Source organism: Haemaphysalis longicornis, unplaced genomic scaffold, assembly GCF_048455015.1.
Source record: "Haemaphysalis longicornis isolate Haplotype H1 unplaced genomic scaffold, Haemaphysalis longicornis Haplotype H1 scaffold_12, whole genome shotgun sequence".
Lineage (NCBI taxonomy): Eukaryota > Metazoa > Arthropoda > Arachnida > Ixodida > Ixodidae > Haemaphysalis > Haemaphysalis longicornis.
The window spans coordinates 82,441,988-82,452,232 of NW_027526225.1; the positions used below are offsets into that span (position 1 = coordinate 82,441,988).

General features: G+C 43.1%; 1 long non-coding RNA gene across 3 annotated transcripts; it reads left to right on the forward strand.

Annotated features, from left to right (window-relative positions):
- Nucleotides 1-4,822: 4,822 nt before the first annotated feature.
- On the forward strand, nt 4,823-7,443 carry LOC144162042 (uncharacterized). Of its 3 annotated transcripts, XR_013320585.1 has the most exons (5): nt 4,823-5,741; nt 6,546-6,665; nt 6,741-6,824; nt 6,880-6,966; nt 7,038-7,443. It is a non-coding gene; the product is annotated as an uncharacterized LOC144162042 (long non-coding RNA). The 3 variants fall into 3 exon arrangements; XR_013320584.1 differs by having other exon boundaries at nt 6,741-6,966; XR_013320583.1 differs by having other exon boundaries at nt 6,880-7,443.
- The last annotated feature ends 2,802 nt before the right edge of the window (nt 7,444-10,245 follow it).

The following is a 10,245-nucleotide window of genomic DNA, read 5'->3' on the forward strand; positions in this document are numbered from 1 at the left end:
ACATTCACGCAACGTTTACAAACAGCGCATAGGCAATGTTGCCCACATGCACGTTTTCTTGCGTTGCAGCAATGTTGCCAAATGTGGGCCAACGTCGGGTACATTCATGCAATGTTTAAAAACAATGCATGGGCAACGTTGCCCTTTGGACGCTTTTTTCGCGTTGCAGCAATGTTGCCAAATGTTGGCAAATGTCATATGTTAAACGATCGTATGGGGAGTTACATAAGCTGCCTAAAAATTCAAATGATCCCATACAGCAAACTTAAATGTTGTCGATATAGTACATGTACGTCAGGATACGTTAATTTCGGGAGTGTGGTTTTTACATATTTAGCAATGTTCACGTAAAAAACCACAACTAACATTGCCTGTGTACATGTTTATCTAGGTTGCCGCAATATTGAGGAATGTTGAATGTATAGCAGCTTTCATTTATTTATTATGTGAAACACCACACTAACCTATGTTTTGGAGGGATTACGTCACCTACAAAAGTTCAAAAGGTTATGCACAACGGACGCCTTAGCCACAGTTCACTGTACCATCGCCTCCTGTACTTTAGCTGCGAATAATACGGCGCTTACATATACACGCACGCACGACGCACGCACATAAATGAAATCCCCAATCGTCAGCCTGTCCACTGCAGGACGAGGGTCTCTCCCAATACGGGAGGTTTTCGCCGCGTGCTACACCAAAGGGGCCAATCTTGTTCTCGTGAACGGATGCCATCTTCTAGGCATCGCCTATCTGGTGTAGCCTCTCTGATATCCTCTGATGATATACCACAGGACAAGGCAGCACCCCAGACTGGAGAATATAACAGAACAAAGGGTGGTACCTGTACCAGATTTGAAGTTATTCAGAGGCAGACAGCAGGGCACCCTACATCGATGTGTGATCATTTAGAGACAGGGCTCTCGAAAAACTGGTCACCGAACGGACCCTCAACGTCGCGGCGGCCCTATGCCCCCCCCCCCCCCCCCCCTCACCCTAAAACCACAGCCACAGTTCCAAATAAAGTGGATTCTCTCTTTCTCTCTCTCTCTCTTTCGAAAAACTGCAGAAATGCATGTGGAGGAGTGTCACACTGAGGGTGTAGATTTCCCCATGAAACCTAAAAGAAACCGCGAACGTTTGAACGTTTCTCAAACGAAAGAAACGCGTGGTGCCGGTTCGATGGATGGCGCAACCAAACTCGGCGGCAGATCCTTTTGTTTTAGTCTCTCATTTGTTGGATGATCGCACAATATTACTTTAGAGTGGAGAAAGCCTAGAATAAAATAATACCGCCATTTCGCGCATCGTGCGTTTCGTTAAAGCCATATGCTGCGCCGTTCTAAGACGGTCATTTTTTCAACATGGCCGCCGGCTGTCCCATAATAGAAATTCGTTTCTATTTCATGTTTTTAGTAAGAGTGTAAATCTCATCGCCGTTCTTGGTGTTAATCAATATATACCACAAATAGGGGACCTTCGATTGAAGATTGAGCGCGAACAAAAGATTGTTTTTATTTTTTCAGGAAAAACTTGCAAAAACGCTCATTTATTGCTGTATCCTTCTGTATAACTAAAAAGATACACAAACAGGCTTCGTTTATGTTGACGAACAGAATTTTAACAGGTCAGGCAGGCCGATTCCCAATCATAGACAATACTCTTTCTATAGCCTTGTAATCGGTGTCGTGCATGAGCTCGCGTCATCCGCAATGATCGTGTTGGCGCGGCATTTCTTTGTGTCGGGCCCGCGGAGATTTCGTCCACGTGGAAGAAATCGAACCTCCGTTAGTCACGCAGGCGTAATTATTATAATCATCGTATAAAGTACGTCCTATAAATATAAATGTCCGTATTCTACCTGTTTCCTCTTATTTTTACGGAATAGCAATTGCTCAGTTTAAGCCAATCCTTGCAGCGCGTTATTTGTTTTTAGCAATAAACAATGATGAGAAGTTTGAATTCCCCTTCGCGCCCTACTTGTTACTTACCCCTGCTCCATTTATATGTCCCATTTGCACTTCAGCCTTAGTAATGTCGCTCAAAAACAGTCACTTTCAAGAGCAATCATGAATTTTCTACTCGTCGTGCTAGTCGCACTTTTCTTATGGAGTTGCTGAACAAATGTGTACTTTTTTACGGTGAGCTGTCCACAATGATTTGAAGATATGACTCAACACCGATCGAGGCACCTTATTTCTATACTCTTCCGCTTTTTTTTCTTTTTTTTTTAATTCACTTTTCCTAAATTTGGTAATGCGTACGACGTATAGACGCAAAAATTTCTTGGCGGCGTGCATCTGACACATATGAATTTCTTGAGGACAGACTGGACTTAAATAACTGTAAGCGGTCGCTTTTGTTGTATATCGACGCGTTTCCGTGCAATCCAGTCCCCGTGAAATTTATGAACGTGTGCGCCCGTGAAATTTATGAACGTGTGCGATGAAGCGTCGCTGTGTCATAGGCGCGACAGTCACGCTCTGACAAATCGCTACATCCGGTGTAAATCAGATCCGTGTAAGTGTCATCCGCTAGATCCGTGTAAATGTCACCCGAATAATAGCGTGTTTTAAGCACAATTTCACTGATGTGCGAAACCAACTTCACCATTTTGCGAATGCGCTCTTAAAAATCTGTCAACGGTTCCTACCAGCCCGTGCAGGTCGTGTCGCTCATAGAATTGGTATACCGATTGTCTCATCTTATGGTGTGATTTAGTTATTTTAGGAACACACCCCGGTGGCTGTTGTGCTTCTGAGCCCAAGGACGCGGGTTCGATTCCAGACCGCGGCAGGCCGCGGCAGCCGCTTTTGTGTGTGTGTGTGGAGGCGAGAAGCGAAAATGCCTGTGTGTTCTAAATTTCGGCGCTCGTTAAATAGATCCCCCCGGTGGTCAAAATTAATCCGGAGCCCTCTACTACGCCGCGCCTCATCGCCTGTGTAGCGTCGGCGTGTGAAACGTCATAATCAATCAAATAAGATATTTTAGTGCGATTTTAACACATCATTAACCTTAAAGGAGCCATGAAGACAAAATACAAGTTGGCTTTATTAGAAAGACTGCTTAGTCCCGATAACAATGATACCAATATCATCGCAATCTTCGAACAAATAATGGAGATATTAAAGAAAACGTGTGAAGCCGTGGCGACCCCCTAGGCAATTTCCCGCAACTTTTCTATGACGTCACGGAACCTTGTTTGTGCGATTGGCGGCCGCCTAACTGACCTGTCGCGACGACACATGACTGGACGTCTGTGATGGGGCCTCTAGTTCCATTTCACCGCATCACTTGAATGCTAACGTGCAGTTAACGCACTAAAAATTATATTTTATTGTTGGCCCGTATGACGTCATTCTTGCTCATAACAGGTCACTGTGGCGCAAAATTTGAAAGTTTTTAAATACTTCTTGCTTTTTTTTCGTTAAAAAAACACCTTTTGTGGCTCTAATGGAGCTGAGTGAGATACTGAGTCCTAGTGCTTTCAAATTAAACAAACTTGTATTTTCTCTTCATGGCTCCTTTAAGGAGCAAAACACAGCTGCTGCGTACCGATAAAGCCGCGCGCAGCATTCACCCTCGAATGTGCGTTGTCACGTATGGCCAGCTATCGGGCTGTTTTCGTGTGTCTTTTACAAATGCCGGTCGGGTGCGTTTTTGTCCATGTGTATGCCGCATATATCCAGGAAACTGACCGAATACAGCGCCTGCTAATTAACCCAACGCGCGCATGAAATGGACGGCGCATGCAGCATGTTCCGACGTCAGTGCATGCGTGAGGCACGAATCAGAACTTGGGTTTCATTGCCTTCTGTTATTTCGCACTCATTATTTGCCGAATAAATAAATAAACTGGAATAACAACAAGAAAATAACTTTTTATGCCATCGTCAAATAGTATCGAGTTTACTGTACTCCGACTTGGCTTCCTATTTCCTATATTGCCGCTCACTTCACCATGTACATACCGAAATTTAACGCGGCCTCTTAACAATGCAGATGTGTTCTTTTGGGGAACGTGCACCATATGAAAAGACAAACTGATCGGGTATACGCCGTGCTTTTCATTCTATGTGTTGGTCATATCTTTAAGAGCTTCGCGCAGATACACCTAGCTTTTTTTCATAACTGCCTGAAAACAGCACCCAGAAATGACTTCCCAACTTTCCTTTCCTATTGTTGAAACATTGCGCGTTTTTCTTAGGCAGTAGATTACGGCTGTATTATAAAAAGGTAATCACGAATCGACAAGGGAAACTTCCAGTTCCATTTGGCCTTTGCAGGCTCGGGTCTCCCAGAATATGTATGCTAATAAAGTATTATTATTATTATTTGGCTAAGTTTTCACAAGCGTCTCGCACTGTTAACGTTCTCTCTTAAAGGAGTACTGACACCAAATTTTTACTTCATGTTTTTTATTGGTTAGGTGTAATATGTGGTATACGTTGCCGTGAAGGGGCATTCTAGCGATTGCGCGATTGAAATGGCGACCTTTGGAAGCAGCCTATTTAGGGCCCCTTTAAAGCTTGCATGGCCGGATTGTTTTTATGGCGCCGCCTGTATATCATCAGACAAAAATAATCTAGATAGAAGGCTCAAACATTTCCTTGTTGCTGGGTCCTCATAATTGTTTGAAAAAATTAATTTACTGGGGAAATTTTATATGCAAGCTATAAAAACTTTTGTGCATCATACTGGGGTGTGCAAGCCATACATGTCGCCAACTAATTACAATCGTATGTGTTTTCCTTCCAATTGCCGCAGCAATTATACTTGATTCATGAGACAGATTCAAACCCAAAGTTCATGTTCTTTAAATTGCCCCCTTCGTGTGAAATTTAGTCACTTCCCTCTGATCAGCGAACGTTCCGACTAGTCCACACCTTGCACCCTTGTTTGAAATAAACATGAATTGGGCTGTTTTATATTTCAACTTCCCCATAAACATTTTACCTACCTCGAGCGCCAAAGTAGAGCACCATCATGCATATTGTAACAATAAAACAAAACAAAGACCTAACCCTGACACCCACTTTCCAGCCGATACTGCCTGTACGAAAGCTCATTGGCATATTTCAAGGATATTTTCTCATAATACAAACGAACCTGAATTCCAAGTAACCTGAAAACTAACTTCCCATTTTTGCTTTTGTTCCGTTCCAATAGCATTGCACACACTATCTTCAGATTTTTCCTGTTGTAATGTTTATTCGTAAGAGGCTCCAATGCATCGAACACTTGTCGCGTTCTGCTTGGCGCGAAACGAAATACAGGGCGCCAGGCGTTCTCAGAAATTTCGGGGTGCTCGGAGAGGCACGACGTCTCGAGCGTTCCTTTCTCCCTGCATGCCTTATTTTTTGTTTTCGTCGTCGCCCCGTCCCTTCTAGAGTGTGTCGCAAAGGAAGTTTTAGCAGCCGCGGCGCAAAGTTGGGGAGGGCCGAAAAAAAAAGAAAAGGAAAACGCGCGTCCTTGGCCAACGTCCTACCCTCCTCTCACACGCGCACACGTGCGCGCGTTCCTTGCAGAGCGGACCCCTCCCGTTCCTCTCTCTCTGCGCCTGACAGCCGTAACTGGTGCGGGGGAGAGTGAACGAAAAGCGCGCGCTTTTGCAGAAACGAGGAGCCATCCTGAGAATCAAGCGGAATGGAGAAGGAACATTGTACGAAATTTCGTTGTGTGGCCGCATGTTACGGCGAATATTAGTGGGCCGGAAAGTTCATAGCAACCGACCAGTGAAGGTAAGCGCTCGATTTTCTGAGCTCGCCTCGTTCTTTCGAACGCAGTTTACTTCGTAAAAGAGCGGGAACAAGACTGCCCTCCCGTCTAGCTTCTAAGCATCCTTCTTGCTTTTGCGAATGCGTACGGTTGTAAAACGTGGAACATGTATTCAGCGCTTAAATCAGGTGGGCGCTCAGAAGTACACCTGTTGTGATGCTGAAATCGAGTGTAGGTTCTGCAAGAACCTTGATACGTACGATTGGCTTTTAATTTACTTCTCGCCACAGCTGCTGTCGCGCGCGAGAAATATCTCATAAATTTAACTTTGTTATGTTTAATTTCACGCGAGTTTCAGCGGCATGCTAGCTGTTCCAGAACACAATTAGCGTTGCAGTTAAGAATTATCATCTGGTTATGCTAACTGCCTTACGATGTAAAACAACGCCTGACGTCTTTGTAGCATTCACAAACTTTCCATGTGAAAAGCTGGTCTACGTCGGATGCTTATAATTATAAAGAATATGGCATACGCAAAAAAAAAAAGCAGCTCAAGGCCAGTTTTAAGCACATTTTTCGAGAGCAAAAGGTAAAATAAGGCAACCAAGAAAATACGCCGTTGTACGTAATTTTGTCTAGTGTAATGTTTCCATTCTTGACAATTGCCTATTTTCTCATTTTTGTTCATTGCGGGCTTCTCTTGTTCATTGAAAATTCTCTCGCACGCTGTCTGATGACTTTTCAGTTAATTACAGAATTGACCTGTAAAGAAATTTCTGTAAGGTATTTTATATAATTAAGTATTTTCATCCTTTTCTGTTTTCCAGGGATGCTTGAGCTAAACCCACTCATGCGATGTGCGTGTCCACACAGGCATTAGAAAAAGTTAAACAAGCAAGACAAAATGGAAAGTGAAGCGGCCTGTTTTGCTGTATTCCTTCCTAAAGGTAAGGTTTTCTCCATTAGCTAAAATTTGCTTCCTTCAGTTTTCTGCACCCCTTCTGACTCTGTTTTGTTTTCAGAAATGCCTTAAGATTTACCAGCACCACAAAATTGACATGGGAATAAGCTAGCTCACCTGGCAGCAAACGTCATCCAAAGTGCAGGTGAGCTTTTGAGCACCCTGTGTGTTACAGCAATGCCCTTTTGTTTGTTTCTCAGGAATGGCTGTCAAATCTCAATTGAACTGCCAGTACAAGAAAATCAATGAGGCCATATTGTATACCAAAAGTCCTGGTGTTCTGAGAGGTGAGACATTGTCTATGCTGTAACAACTTTGCAACTTCTCCTATAAACTACAACTTTTGTTCATTTCGCAGAATTAAGCGTCGCAGTAACAACCCTACGTGTTACTGGGTTCATGGCTGTCAAGTATGTCATCAAATTGACTCGTCAAGGCGCAGAAGAACAAGCGAGCCCCGGAGGAGGAAAACGAAGACATCGTCTGAAACAGCGTACTTGCGAAATTCAAGGCTTTAACAGAATGCGTATTCGGCTCGATTGTTAATGGTAAAATAAAAAGCACGTGTCCTTTCATTTTAAAGAGTCTCAGTGTTGTTATTTACGCTAGCTGCATGTTCCTTGCTTTAAAATTCTGCCATTTCTTAGTTTGTTATTTTGCCGGACTGCCTTAATTGTGTGTGTTGGTCAGTGTAGGGATCAAATGTATGAATATACAGGTCTAAAATGCCGGTTTATACCTTTCAGGAGTTTATGCGGACGAGGTTTGAACCGCTCGCTTATCATGCAGTCAACAATCGTCTCTCTAGGAAAAAGTTTTCTATGATTTTCATCTAGTTATTGTTGCATGTATATTAGATTCATGTAACTGTAAGTTACCTGTACATTGCTGCAATATTATTGCTCTGTAAGAGAAATATTGCTTGAAAGTCATCAACAGTGCGCTGATGTGGCCCTCGATCGTGGTGAAAAAACGTATCTGTAAAGTCGCGGTAACGTTGTAGGAAGCATCGCTTGAACATTAAAGCGACGTTTTCTAAATGTTACCCGCACGTTGGAAAAATATAGCTGGAAAGTTACCGCAAAATTGTAGCAGTGTTATTGCAACTTCATAAAAACATTGCTTGAACGTTGAAGAAACGTTCTTTGTATGTTAAAAGTGTAAATCTAAAGTTTCTGCAATATCGTAGCAATGTTATCACAACGTCTGAATGATACAGGGATATGCTTAAATGTGGTAAGCACGTTGCGAAAATGTAGGTGAAAAGTTACTGCAACGTCACCAGAAAACGTCTTAGAAATGTTGTTCAAATGTGTCCTGCACGTGGCTTGAAGGTTGCTCCAAGAGTGGAGCAACGTTGGCGAACGTCAGAAACAACGTTATCCAAACGTTAGAACAACACCCTTCAAACATTGCCCCCATGTTGGAGCAATGCTAATATCATGTTGACGCAATGTTTTTGGGAAACATTGCACTAACGTTAAAAAAAGCGGACATTAGCCACGTTTTGGCAACGTTAAGGGGAAACGTTGCAGAAATGTTCGGGCAACATTCTGTGCTACCAGGGTCGATGGCAGTCTGCCGTTTGTAGTGTTGTTTCGATGTGACCATCGCTGCCCCCGGGGACCCATAGCGTTACATCGTCCGCGTATATAGTATGTCGGAGTCCGTTTATGTTCTCTCGAACAAGTTTAACAAAGCCGACGTAATGGTTCCCGCCGGTGCGCAGGGAACGCTGCGTAATAGCGCACGTTCGCCGCGCCATCTACACAGCGTTCCGTGAGTGAAAACCGCCCTCCCCGTCTTCAGCCGCGTTAGGAGTTTCTTGTCCCGCACGCCTCTGAAAGAACCGTTGGCTGATAGAGTTAGAAAGCTGTGCTTTTAAATCTTTATTGGACAATATGTGCTGCTGTTAGGGCACCCGCCCGGTGGAGGGGATCCTCAGTCCGGGATCCCCTGGCTCTGCCTGGCTGCGCAAGCCCTGTTCACCAGGTCAAGCAGGATCGCAGAGTCCTGGCTGGCCAACCGCACCGTCCACTGTTGAATAGAGGGATTGGAGATTGTAGACCTGGTGTTTTCAGGCACTCGCCCATACTTGGTGGTATAGGGTACCGAGTGCTGGGCAGTATAGTTATAGAAATTTATATTCGGTCGGATATATATGGCATGGAAAAGGGTGCGGTGTGGATAGGTGTTGGTTGGGAGTCTTCGGAAGGTAGTAGCTTCATCTCTTCTGAATTGGTGGTGTGGACTGGGGAACATTCGCCGTTGGTGTCGGTAGTGGGCCAAGAAGCCCATGTAGCGCAGGAGAAGTTGTTGATGAGATGCCAGGGGTGACGATCATCCCGCGAGGTAAATGGCCGGGTGTATATAGTATATATATATATATATATATATATATATATATATATATATATATATATATATATATATATATATATATATATATATATATATATATATATATATATATATATATATATATATATATATATATATATATATATATATATATATATATATATATATATATATATATATATATATATATATATATATATATATATATATATATATATATATATATATATATATATATATATATATATATATATATATATATATATATATATATATATATATATATATATATATATATATATATATATATATATATATATATATAAGTGCGGGCACCGGCGTGAGCCGCCTCGTTTCCCTCGAGGGATTCATGACCAGGAACCCAGACTGTGGATACCTCGGGAGTGTTCAGGTTCGTTTGGAGAATAGAGTGCCGTTTTGGAAATGCGTCCTCGTTGATAATTTCTGCAAGCGGTCTGTGAGTTCGTGATTATGGTGACTGTTGTGTGCAGTAGTTATTTCATAAGCTATAGCGGCTTCTTCGCTAGTATCGATCGATTGTGTAGTATGACGTTATTTCCTGTCTCTGTCCATTCCCTACACAGGCTACATGGGCCGCGGGATGATGCTTGAATAAGGAGAGGCGTCCACATTGAACGTATTGCAGTAATTGTTATATCTTGTGGACATGGCTCGTGCTCGGGCGATTCTTCGGACCTTGTTGTAAGTTGGGTGCATATTTCGCTTCCTGGGAGGACTGGTTGAACCCGGGACCTGGCGTGGATGTCAAGTCGACGCAAGAACTCCTGGCGGTCCACTGCCTTCGTGTTAGTGAGGACCTCTGGGAGTTCTACAAACCAGCAAGTCGTTTCCTAATTAAGAGACTGTGGCATGACGGCCAAGACTGGGGCTGTTTAGAGAATAAAGTTTGCTCTCTCTCGTACATTGGAGCCACACGCGTACGTATGCACTGGCGTATCCTCAAAGGTACATGCTTGGTTCACGTGGTTCACTTCCTGTAGTTTTTCCCAAGTGTTATGAGCGCAAAATTGAAATTTTGATGTCGACGTTTTGGAGGGCAACCGAACGGTTTTGTAGGCTTGACGGATGATAATTACATTCAATCTTGCTTTTTCATTCGTTTTAAGTGCCGGGTGCGGTGTTCCCTATGTGATTCTAGTATGGCTTACTTCCATGTTTGATAT